Genomic DNA, 12,873 nt, shown 5'->3' with positions numbered 1-12,873 from the left:
TGATTATTGTAGTTAATACTAGGGGGATTTGACCTCCAGGCCAACTGGCTGTGAGAATCTGTCCTCATTGATTAACTTACAGTAAAGAATGTTATTAATTTGAAAGTTTTAAATTTATAATAATAAAATGCAATTTTCTGGGGCTTAGACTTTACTCACTGAAAACCTCCCAGCCTTCTGAAGAACAGAAAGGTGGCATCCCTTAGAGTGGTTTGGGACCTGCTTCTGGTCTGTCATTGCTTCCTGGTTAAACCATGTTCCAGGTAGATTGGATAACAGCCTGGTATTTGCATTAGAAGGTTTATCTACTGGGAACTACATTTATATTTTCATGTTCATTTCCAAGTAACTGCTTTTTGCTTGTGAGTGGACCCTGGCAGATTTTCCCTGCTAGATTTTGTTGATCCATGAAAGAAAAAAATGTTCCTCTCCTATCATCATGAGTGAGAAGTTCTTCTCTCTGCCCAACCTCAGGTCATCATGCTTCAATTATAAGACCATCATCTCTTCCCTGCTGTCCAGTTTTTTCCCATGTGCTCAGAGGCCTGTTGGGCAATTGGCCCATAAAAATCACTCCAGCAGCTATGGAGCACCTAAGATGGTACATAGATCACCCTTAGGCCTCCTTGAGGCTCAGCAACACCCCTTTCCTTCCTCTTCTTTCTCTCACTGGATCTCCTGCCCACCCACCTCTTGCAGTCGGTCTGGCAGACCTCACTGCCTCCACTCCTATCCTTCCCTGCCTCTGTGAACTACAGTGGCTTCAGGCTAAAGCCTGCTCTCTATCCCAGTGATGCTGATGGCGTCCCGATCAGCCTGTTCTATGAGCTCTAGCAGGTCAGGCGCCCCTTGTGGAAAATGAGGATATTACCACGCTTTCTGCTCATGGCAGCACAGTGGTGGTTGGTATGAGCGCTCCAATGCTTTGAGAATGTGAGGGTCTGCTTGCTGCCTCTTTCCTGTGGAGGTGTTGCCTCTGCTCTTTAACCTTTTAGTGCCCCAGCCATGTCTGCTGGTATATTCCTTTCTGTTCCTTCCTTCCTCATCCCAAGAAATCAGGTAGGAAAGGAGATGGAGAGTTCCAGCTTGCCTTCTAAATGAAATAAAATTAATGCAAGTTCACGCATACCGGCAGAGCATTCCTGTTTCCCCCACCATCCAAACAAACTTGGTGAGGGGATTTCTCTCTCAAACACCACACCCTCCTTAAGCAGGACACAGGCCCAGCAGTCAGAAGGGCCTGGATTTGGATCCTGGCTCTGTTGTTTGTCATAGTTGTGTGAATCTTAAGGAAGATGCTTAATCAATTTGAGTCTCAGTTTTCCCACCTGTAAAATGGAGATAAAGGTTACCCACTTCATAGACTTAAGATAAAGATTCAGTGTGAGACGGTATAGGCGGGGCTTGTGCCTGGAACTTTGCAAGGGCTCAGAAATAGCTCTCTGTTTGTGATAGTGGTGATTGGAGACAGATTTCCTTTTGACAAGTAAACTATGAAGTTTAACTCACCTGGTTTGCCCTGGATAGAAATGTTGTGGATGGGGGTAGAAAAGATGGAAGCATCCTGTGTGATTTGTCCCCTCTACTCCTGCCAGCGCCCTTCCCCACGCCAGCCTGGACCCTCCTGCTCCCCTCCTGCTCCATTGGACCCTCCTGCTTCCCAAGAGCTGAGAAGGGCCTCAGCCCACAATCTCCACCTCCTTGGCGTGGGCTTCTCTCAGCCAGGGATGACGTTTCCTGGTCAGGCTGGCGGCTCCTTCTCCCTCCCCACCTCGGAGGTCCCTCTCTCATTTCAGATGAAACACTTCCACACTGGGCAGGTCGTTTTCATTGAATTCTCCAGTACGCTGTCTTCAGTGGTGAGGAGAGACATTTTAATTAATTACAGTCCCCGTGGGCTCAAGGATCAATAGCGGCAAAGAGCTGTGGAATGAATTCCTCACCTCTGCTGTTTCCAGCTCTCTCTGTGACCTCGCATCAGGTGCTCAAGCCCTCCGGGCCTCAGTTTGCTGCTCTCTAAAGTGGGAGTGCCCATTTCCCAGGGGTGCTGGGAGCCTCCCAAAAGGTTTGGTGATTGAAAGTGTTGTAAACGGTGGAGTCCTGGCTACAAGTAAATGACTATTAACACTGCATTTATAGCCCCAAAGGGCAAGCACGAGGGATGTTTCTCTTCTGAGCCATTTCTGGAATCTTCTTGCTTTTGCTTCTTGATACCTTAAGATCAGCTGTCAGGCTCCATCTCCCTTTCTGAGAGAAGCAAGCAGAAGGAAGCCAGCGGCCCAGAATTAAGCAGGTGGGTGTGTAGGTGAGGACAGGTTACTTGCTCTCCCAGCCCCACATTTCTCCAGCGAGGAGAAGTGACCCTTCTAGTGAGACCCGGGATAAGAAGCCAAAGGCTGGGTCCCCAGTTGTTCTGACGTGCACTGTGCTGACCACCTTCGGCACTGAGCCTTCACAGCCTTGTTTATTCCGGCCTCTTCTGCTCGCTGCGGTGTATTCTGTACACAACCGAGTTCTCTTTCTGAAACAAGTCTGGGCCTGTCCCTACCCTGCTCAGAGCCCTTGCCTTCAGGATAAAATCCAGAGTTCTTGGTGTGGCTGCCCAGGCCTTGCATGACCTGACCCCTGCCAGCTTCTCCAGCCACCACCTCCTGGTCTCCCTCCAGGTCCCTTGGCTCCAGCCACAGGCCCCCCCAACTCCCGATGCGGTTTTCAGGGTCCCCGGGCTTTGGACATGCTTCCGCTTTAGGCTTACCTTAGCCAGGGCCTCTGCATGCTTCAGCCCTCTGCCGAGACCGCACCGTCCCAGCAAACCTTCCCTGACTCCTCGGCCTTCCTCAGTTTGGGTGAGATCACGGACCTGTCCACAGCCTTGGCCGCCTCCCCTCACCTACCTGCCCCCCTCTCTGATGTGTGAACTTCCTGAGAGCTGTGTCTGTGTGACTTGCTCATTGTCACAGCCCCAGGCCCGTAGCATACCTCCTGCCACAGAGTGCATGCCAAATACTGGAGTGGAGGGATGGACGTAGAAGGTTAGCACCGGATGAGAAGCCTGGAGTGTCAGACTCTCCCAGGCACCTGCCAGACACCAGCTTCCTGGCCCTCCCGCAGCCCTCTAGACGCAGGGTTTCTGTGGGTGTGCCAGGGAATCGCATGTCTAACAGTGTGCACATCAGGTGGGCTTCTCAGTGATCTAGTCCAAGCCTTGCACTTTACAAAACAGGAAAGTGAGATCCAAAGACAGACAGTAAGTGACTTCTGCAAAGTATCTCTCTCCTCTCTCCTTTCTTCTCTCTCTCTCTCTCTCTCTCTCTCTCTCTCTCTCTCTCTCTCTCTCTCTCTCTCTTTCTCCCCTCTATCCTTCCCTCCCACACACTCACACAAACGCACATTTTTATGAAACAAACACCCAACTCTTTTTCCACTCCCAAAGTGGAAAAAGCCACAGGAAGCACAGGAGAGATAATTTTTTGTCCTTGTTTTAACCTTGGGTCTGAACTGGGAAATCTGGGCATATTGTTTATTTCCTTTCCCTAAAAAGTACTTAACCTCAAAATATGCACTACTTATTTTTAAAATTTGAAACAATGACTTTCACTCCAAGACTTACATAATTTTTCAAAACGTGGGAAATCCCTGATGTCTCATTTTTCTGTTTCAGAAATGCTTTGTAGAGAGTATGAATTACCCTGCCTGATGCCTTGAGGTCTATTTTTATCAATGTGAGACTAAAACTGACAACATATTTACTCTTGCTCATGGTAGTGCCTCTCTCTAAAGCCCATCCGAGGAGAGAAGCCTGTAGGAACGTGTGCTGGCAATTAACTCGACTTACTAGGACAGAATGGGAAGGAAGACACCAGCTCCACGTGTGGCAGATAAAGTAGAGCAAGTTTAGAGGAAAGCCAGGGGCGAGGACATTGCGTCCAAAGGGAAGGGCACCGGAAGCTGGGTGGGTTTCCATAGAGCAGTGGTTCTCAACCTTCCTAATGCCGTGACCCTTTAATACAGTTCCTCATGTTGAAATTATTTTCGTTGCTACTTCATAACTGTAATGTTGCTACTGTTATGAATTGTAATGTAAAATATCTGATATGCAGGATGTATTTTCATTGTTACAAATTGAACATAATTAAAGCATAGTGATTAATCACAAAAACAATGTGTAATTATGTATGTGTTTTCCGATGGTCTTAGGCGACCCCTGTGAAAGGGTCGTTCGACCCCCAAAGAGGTTGCGACCCACAGGTTGAGAACCGCTGCCATAGAGGAACCAGTGGCCTGAGATGCTGGGATGTTGGGTGTGGGGGTGGCATTCAGGTAACGCAGAACCGGGATCGAGGGCGGGAAGACCTTCCACTGGGATTTAAGGAAGAACTTTCCCGCAAATGGAATCTTGCCAATGAGTGTTCTCATAGGTAATGAGCCCCACATCTAGAGAAATGTTCAAGGCTGGGGCTGTCTTATGGGCTTGGCACAGGATGTCGAGGGAGGAGAAGTCTGGACTAGATGAAGTCCAAGCGCCCTCCTCACTGACTGGAGAGCAGACCCAAGTGCCCACAGCCTCAGGCCAGTGACCTGAGTGAGTGAAGGGTTCTCTGGTGGGGGCTGGGGGCAGGGGAGAAGGGGCTCCAGCTCCTTGCTTCCAAATATGGGTCCAGTGAGGCCAGATCTTTGGGTTTTTTAAGAAAAGACAGACTTCAGGATTTTTTTATGTAGACTCTCCTGAGTTTTCAATATTTGGGAGCCAAGTAAAGCCATCTGTGCCTGCAGTCTTGGCCACGGCCTGCCAGTTCAACCCCTCTTTTCCAGAAATCTCAGGGGGATGTGAGCTCAGCCCTTCAGGCAGAGGGTGAAGTGGGCAGGACAGAGACTATCTCTCTGTCCAACAGATGGGGAAACCAGGATGCCTTAAAATACGGTTTGGTGAAGGGAGCAGTGGGAAGGTCTGGAGCAGGGAATTTGGCTCCAGGCACAGTGGGAGGAGGAGTGCTTCCCTTCCCCCCTGCACCACATGCCTCAGGGTGACTGACTGGCATCCCCCCCCCCCCCGCGCCCCCCCCCCCCCCCCGGGGTTGTGCTGCTCTCAGTCTGCACATTCATGCGGGAGCCATTCCAAAGCTCTGCCTCTCCTCCCCCAAGGATCCATAGGTGAAGGCTTCTCGGCACCCAGGAATCGCTTTCGAAACGCACACAGGAAGAAGGGCCGCAGGGATGCAACCTGACATCTGTCTCAGGTCCAAGTATTGGCCTGCCAGGGGTTTGGGCACTGAATAAATCAGCTTTGCCACAAAGCCAGCCTGGAAAAGCCAGTCCTATCCAAACCACATCTCCGGTACTCCCCGCTGCCATGTGAGGCAGCTGCCCGCTTCCTGCCTCTCGGCCTTCCTGGCACTCTTTTTGCTGAGACCGCGCTTCCAGGACCAGCTTTCAGACCAGTGAATGGCTTGCTGGCTTTCTTTTATTTAGTTTTAAAGTTCAGGTTTTTTTTAAAAAAAGCATCAGTACTTTTTTTCATACAACTTTGTTGAGGTATATTTGAAGTATCGTAAACTGCACATTTTAAAAAGTGTGTAACTTGATCGGTTTTAACATAGGTATGAACCTATGAAACTATCATCAGAATCAAAATAATAAACATTTCCATCATCCCTCAAAGGTTCTTGTGCCTCTTTGTAACCCATTCCTCCCTCTGTCGCCACAAAACCACTGACCTGCTTTCTGTCTCCCTAGACGCGTTCTCACTGTCTAGAAATTTATGTAGAAGGATCCACTCAGTCTGTGCTCCTTTTTGCCTGCCTTTTTTAGTAAGCATGGTGATATTGAGATTCACCCACTGTTCTTGTGAGTATCAATACTTGTTCCTTTTTATCGCTGAGTAATATTCCATTACCTGGCTATTCTGTAATTTGTTTATCCATTCATCTGTTCATAGACATTTGAGTTGTTTCCAGCTTTTAGCTATTCCAAATAAAGCTGCTATGAACATCTGTGTACAAGTCCTTGTGTGAATGTGTGTTTTTGTTTTTCTTGGGTAACTACCTGTAAAAACAATGGAGTGTCTGGCTGGTATGGTAGGTGTACATTTAATTTTTTAAGAAACTGACCAATTGTTTTTCTAAGTGTTCAGTTCCAGTTGCTAAGCATCCTTGACAATGCTTGCAGTGATCAGTCTCTAATTCTAGCTATTCTGCTGCTTGTGAAGAAATGAAATTTACATACGCACATGAAATTTACATGTGCTCATGAAGAGCGTTTCTTCATGTGTTCCCTGGCCATTTTGTATCTATTGTGAAGTGTCTGTTATAATCTTTTAGCAGTTTTTAATTGGGTTGTTTTCTTAATATTACTGAGTTGTGAGAGTTTTAAAAAATGTATTCTGTAATAACAAGTCTTTTATCTGCAAATATAAATATATTCTCCCAGTCCATGGCTGTGCCTTTTTGTTCTAATAAGGTGTCAGTATCAACAGTCAAATCTGGAGCGTTTGGGGTTTCTGTGCCTAGAAGAACATTGAATATTTAACAAATGCAGCAAACTTAAGTCTCTAGATCCTGGCTGTGGTACCATCATGAATGAGAGCATAGTGATACCATGTTAGCTCTTGGTTTGGAAATGATTTAGTATATTTTAAGAAAAACACTGTGTGAAGCAACATACTGGGAGCTAGAGGAGACAGAAGGAAAGGTACAGACATCACCAGACATGGGCAGTGTTCTCAGAGGGCTCACATCTATGGAAGAGGGGGCAAAAGGCATGCATTCTGATCATAATGATGGGATGTGCTGTATGCTTTATTGGCATGACCTCATTTAATCTTCAGCACAGCCCTCTGATGTAGATTTTCTCCATTTTGCAGATGAAGAAATTGAGGCTTAGAGAAGTCAGGTAAGTTCCCCAGTTCATATAGCTAGCACATGGCAGACCTAGATTCAGTCCCAAGTCTGTTTGACTCCAAAGTCCACGTACTTAGCCTTTAAGCTAAATTGCCTCTCAAGTAGATCATAAGATAGGATGTGTTAAGGATTATAAGAGAGTTAGAAACAGAGTATTATGGACCAAGAAGTGAAAAAGTTATTTTTGTCTGTGCCTGACAGCAGCATGAAGGAGTTACCATTTGAGTTGGGCCTTGAAGGATGTATGCAACCTCGGTAACAAAGATGGCAGAAGGGGAATGGCAGTTGAAGGGAACAGCATGGCCAAGGATGCAGGGGTGAGAACGGTCTTAGCATCTACTGCCTAAAGCCCAATGTTTTTCAGGGGGAATGGTGAGAAAGGTGATTAAAATCTCTCAATGGACCTTGAAAATCAGCCTAATTTGATTCCAGAAGGCAGTTGTGATCCCTTGATGCATTTGAGCAAGGAGTGGGGTTTATGATATGATGGCTGTGTATCCGGATGGGATGAGATCCAGATGGACAAGGAAGTAGAGGAGGGACAGAGACCAGTCAAAGATCTCATGGCTGACTATGGGTATTGAGGGCCCAAGTAGGGCATTGGCCATAGGAATAGCTAGGCAAGGTTTAATAAGTAGAAGCTACAATTTTTATTCTCCGAACTTTTCTGAATCTGGGACTAATTTGACCCAGTCTTTGCCGCCTCCTCCTTCATTGTCCATCTGCATTTTACACACTTCATTGCTTCCAGTGGCCTGGGAGAAGAGAGAAACTCAATTTGTCCTGCCCGTAATTTGTTGGCTAATTCTGATAAATGAAGTGGTGCCTGGAGAAGGCTGAAACTTTGGGCCAAAATAAAGCTTTATAGCATTCATACATGCACCTATTCATTCAGTTAACCAAATCCATTCATTTATTATTCCGATGTGTTTTTTCCAGTACACCAAGCAATTCTCCAATTTTCAGCAGACACTGACTGGAAGTCCTACAGATTTAACCCAATTCTGACACTTAGCTACCTGGAGTTAGTGTCAGATCCCACAGGTCTCAGTCCTATAAGATGCCCCTACTTCCGATGCCAGTCATAAGTCCTGTTTGTCACCTGTCCTTCAGAATGACCAGGTATAAATCAGAGGTTCCCACGACCTCCTTCTTGGGTTCAGTTAACTTGCTAGAGTAGCTCACAGAACTCAGAGAAACCATCAGCAGGAGGCAGTTGATTGATGTTTCTCTCTCATCAATGTTTCTAGCTCTCTATTCCTCTCCCTCTCTCTCTAAAATCAATAAAAAATATATTTTAAAACTTTAAAAAAAAAATAATCATTTTACAAGGAACCTAGTGAACACCTTATCTTTGAGCAGCCCTAGCCTGATTTACATGCTATTATTGTCATGTATGTTAGTTACTTTTAATTCCATAAAACTGCACTATTGTTATTTTATGCAGGCCCTTCAAATGGAATCACTTTCCTTCTGCCTAAAACATATCCTTTGAAACTTCTTTGAGGGTCTGTTGATAGTGAACTCTTAGGTTTTGCTTGCGAATATCTTCACTTTGCTCCTGTTCTTGCTGGGTATACAATTCTAGTTTGACAGTTGTTTACCCTCAGTACGTTCAATATGTTATTCTACTGCCTTCTGGATTCTGTTACAGCTGTTGAGAAGTCAGGGCTCATACAATGATTATTTCTTTAAATTAAATCTGTCTTTTCTCTGGCTACTTTTAAGATTTTATCTCTGTTTTTGATGTTTTGCAGTTTCATTTGACGTAGATTTATAAAAACAGCTTTATTGAGGTACAATTGGTATGCAGTAAATTGCATGTGTTTAAAGTGTATAATTTTGGTAAGTTTGATGTATATATGTCCATGAAACCATTACCACATCAGATAAGGAGTATATCCATCATCCCCCCTGATTTCCTTGTGTCCCTTTGTATTTGTGAGCCCTCCCTCCTGTCCCTCCCTCCTTCGTTCCCCAGGCAACTGCTGATCTGCTATCTATCACTATAGATTAGTTTGTATTTTCTAGAATTTTATATAAATGTAATCGTACAATATGTGCTCTTTTAAAAATCTGGTTTTCTTGTACTAACCATGATTATTTTGAGGTTCATCCTTGTTGTAGCACATTTTTTAAATGATTTCAGAAATGAATGAAGAGAGAGAGAGAGAGAAAAAAAAAAAATAGAAACATCAATAATGAGAGAGAATCACTGGTTGGCTGCGGCCTGCACGCCCACACTGGATATTGAGCCCACAACGCGGGCATGTGCCCTGACCAGGAATCATAGGTTGACGCTCAACCACTGAGCCATGCCCGGCCAGTCGCATGTATTCATACTTCATTTCTTTTTTAATTGGTTGGTGGTATTCCTTTGTATGGATCACATTTACCTATCGATGGATATTTGGATTGTCTCCAGTTTGGAGGATAGTACAACGTTTTTGTGAATATTTATGTACAAGCCTTTGTATGGGCATGTTTTTATCTCTCTTGGGTAAATACCAAGGAGTGGAATGGCTAGATATGTTAGGTGTATATTTAACTTGTTAAAAACTGTGTTGGTACTATTTTATGCCACCAACAGCATTGTATGAGAGTTTCAGCTTCTCTGTATCCTTGTCATCACTTAGTATGATCAATGTTTTATATTTTAGCCATTCTAATATGTGTTTTTCTGGTGATTAGTGATGCTGAGCAACTTTTCATGTGTGTACTTATCTGCCTTCTGTATATCTTCTTTGAGATGTGTCTGTTCAAATCTTTTGTCCGCTCTTTAAAAATAGGGTTGTTTGGCCCTAGCCGATTTGGCTCAGTGGATAGAGCGTCAGAACTGCGGACCAAAGAGTCCTGGGTTCGATTCTGGTCAAGGACACACTTACCTCAGTTGCAGGCTCCTCCCTGTCCCGAGCCCTGGTCAGGGCATATGCAGGAGGCAACCAATTCATGTGTTTCTCTGACATCCATATTTCTCTGTGTTTTTCCCTCTCTCTTCCACTCTTTCTAAAAATCAATGGAAAAATATCCTCGGATGAGGATGAAAAAAAAATGGGTTGTTTATGTCTCATTATTGAATTTTGAGGGTTTTTATATTCTGGATACAAGTCCTTTAACAATATATGCTTTGCAGTATTTACTCCTAGTCTGTGGCTTATCTTTTTATTCTCTTAACAGTGTCTTTTGAAAAGCAATCATTTTAAATTTTGGTGCAGTTTGATTTATCAATTAGTTCTTTTATGGATCGTGCTTTTGGCATCGTAGCTAAGAAATTTTTGCCTAACCCAGACTCACAAAAATTTTTTTCTTATGTTTCCTTTTTGAAGTTTTATAAATTACATTTTACATTTACAAATAGATCTAGGATCCATTTTGAGTTAATATTTATATGTAGTATAACATATGGCTCAAAATTCTGTTTTGCATATTAATGTCCCGTTTTTCTAATATCATTAGACTAGAGGCCCAATGCATGAAATCCATGCAAGAGTAGGCCTTGCTTCCTCTGGCTGCCGGCACTGGCTACCCTCTGGCACCCTGGACCCGGGCTTCCCTCACTGCCCCGGCTTCATCTGGAAGGACGTCGGAAGGATGTCTGGTCTAATGAGCATATTACGCTTTTATTATTATAGATGAGTAGGCTGTCATTTCTCTACTTATGTGCCTTTGCACACTTGTCAAAAATCAGTCGCCTATATATGGGTGGGTCTATATTTGTACCTACTGTTCTGTTTCATTGATCTATTTGCTTTGCCACATTGTTACTGGGATCACTTTATGCTAAATTCTCAGCTTGAAGTTTTTCAGACCCCCCAGGTACTTTGGTTACAGACTATAAACCTGTACCAAGAGCTGAGAATTTACTCATTGCCAAAATGTGAGCCCGTGCTCTGGTGAGTGAGGTTTATTTCTAGTTTCTTCTTCTTTTTTTTTTTTTTTTAATATATTTTATTGATTTTTTACAGAGAGGAAGGGAGAGGGATAGAGAGTTAGAAACATCGATGAGAGAGAAGATCAGCTGCCTCCTGCACACCTCCTCCTGGGGATGTGCCCACAACCAAGGTACATGCCCTTGACCGGAATCGAACCTGGGACCTTTCAGTCTGCAGGCCGAGGCTCTATCCACTGAGCCAAACCAGTTAGGGCTCTAGTTTCTTCTTATATTGGGGGTGCAGGGAGTTGCAGCTACATGTGAACGGTGGTGTGAACTCCTATCAGACTCCCACCTGGCGTGCACTCCGGCTTTGTCCTCTGCATCCTGTGCTCTCAGAGGATGTGCAAATCTGCACTTGTGTCAACCTGGTTTACTAAACGCCGCAGACAGAAGCCAGTGTCAGGTCTCTGGGTTCCCATTTTCACTTCGTTTTGGTCTCTGATTATTTTTTACTTTCTTGAAAGCTTATTGATGCATAAAAAAGATGTGATTTTTTTTTTTCTGTCGTTGCTTTTTATTTTGCCCTTTTCGTTGTTTTCAGCTACTGGTTTTCACCATTCTGTTGGAAATAGAGGTTGGGCCTCAGACTTTATGGTGTGGCTGTTAGAATTTGTTTCTTCTGAGGGATTAATTGCCTTTTATGTCAGTTTTTGTTCCCATTTCCTTTGGTAAGCACGAGAGAACCAGGGGAGTAAGGAATTTATTTTTCCTATATTGGTGGTGTGTTCACTGTGGTATTACGACCACCTAATGAGTCCCTGGGCTTTCCATTGCTTCCTTTGACTAAATCATCTGTGCCAGTACAGAAACGGTTTTGTTTTAATGTGATTAAACTGCCTGCACTCCGCCGCATCGGGAGTCCGTCCCTTATTATATACTCACATACTGTTTCCTGTCTCTCCTTTAGATTATTTATTACAGGTAAAGCAATGTGATTATTTGTATGACTGTTGGATATAAAATCTGTCTCCCCTGCTAAGAACTTAAGTTCTATGAGATCAGGGACCAGGACAGTCTTACGTCTCATAGATCACCGTTTTCTAGCACAGTGCCTGGCATGTAGAGAGCATTTGGTTTAAACAAAATGAATGCATGAATGACAGCATTTGCCAGACTACATTGAGGAAGCAGAAATTTGCAATAACTCAGGTTAGTGCCACAGCCACCTCTGGACTCTGACACTGTGTCATTCTCCATGCTGGGCACATTGGGAGGGTGCAGAGATGAGAGAAACCAGGAGTCTCACCCTCCAGGAACCCATAGTCCAGTGGAGAAAAGGCAGCGTTTCCGTTATTGGAATTTCCAAATTCAAATGGTAAAGACCATGTTGGGCTGTGACCTCACTGTTGATGAACTATCCAGGGTTAAATACTGTGTTCCTGTGTATACACAGTTTTGTATCCCCCAAACAATCCCAGATGGGCACCTTGTGCTGAGACGGCCAAACACCTGTCTCAGCGTCTTTTTAAAAAAATATATTTTATTGATTTTAGAGAGGAAGGGAGAGGGAGAAAGAGATAGAAACATCAGTGATGAGAGAGAATCATAGATTGGCTGCTTCCTGCATGCCCCGCACTGGGAATCAAGCCCGCAACCCAGGCATGTGCCCTTGGCCGGAATCAAACCTGGGACCCTTCAATCCACAGGCTGACGCTTTATCCACTGCAATCCAGCTAGGGCATCTCAGCCTCTTTTTAGCTCAGTTAACTACTGAGTGCTTCTCTGTGTCCAAGACTGTATCAAACAGTATAGGGAATTACAAGTTTAAAATAATACCTTGAGTCCTACCCTAAAGGAGTTTATTTGTTTAGGAGGATGGAGATCATGGGCAGCAGCTACTGGTCCTGCTCATAGAAGCTCTAAATGGACATAAATAGAACATTCCTAGGCCCTTCAGCATAGGACACAAGTAAGGGGACCCTGCCCTTGGTGCCAGCTATGAGTCCCTATACAGGCCTCGAATCTGCACCTTAGGCCTCTGTGTCTGGCTTGCCGAGGTGCACGTGGTCCCAGAGGTTGTTTTCCAGGTGTGAAGAGGCGAGG

General features: G+C 44.6%; 1 protein-coding gene and 1 long non-coding RNA gene across 5 annotated transcripts in view; both read left to right on the top strand.

The window, feature by feature from the left end:
- GALNT10 (polypeptide N-acetylgalactosaminyltransferase 10) overlaps window positions 1-12,873 on the top strand; it is a 191,944-nt gene that overhangs the window by 39,584 nt on the left and 139,487 nt on the right. The gene's annotated exons all lie outside the window — the stretch shown is intronic.
- On the top strand, window positions 5,598-8,744 carry LOC118657863. The gene is made up of 3 exons (XR_004968134.1): window positions 5,598-7,213; window positions 7,836-8,018; window positions 8,654-8,744. It is a non-coding gene; the product is annotated as an uncharacterized LOC118657863 (long non-coding RNA).

Source organism: Myotis myotis, unplaced genomic scaffold, assembly GCF_014108235.1.
Source record: "Myotis myotis isolate mMyoMyo1 unplaced genomic scaffold, mMyoMyo1.p scaffold_m19_p_6, whole genome shotgun sequence".
Taxonomy (NCBI): domain Eukaryota; kingdom Metazoa; phylum Chordata; class Mammalia; order Chiroptera; family Vespertilionidae; genus Myotis; species Myotis myotis.
The sequence above is the reverse complement of the archived record's forward strand: the minus strand, read 5'-3'. Positions and strand labels throughout refer to the sequence as shown.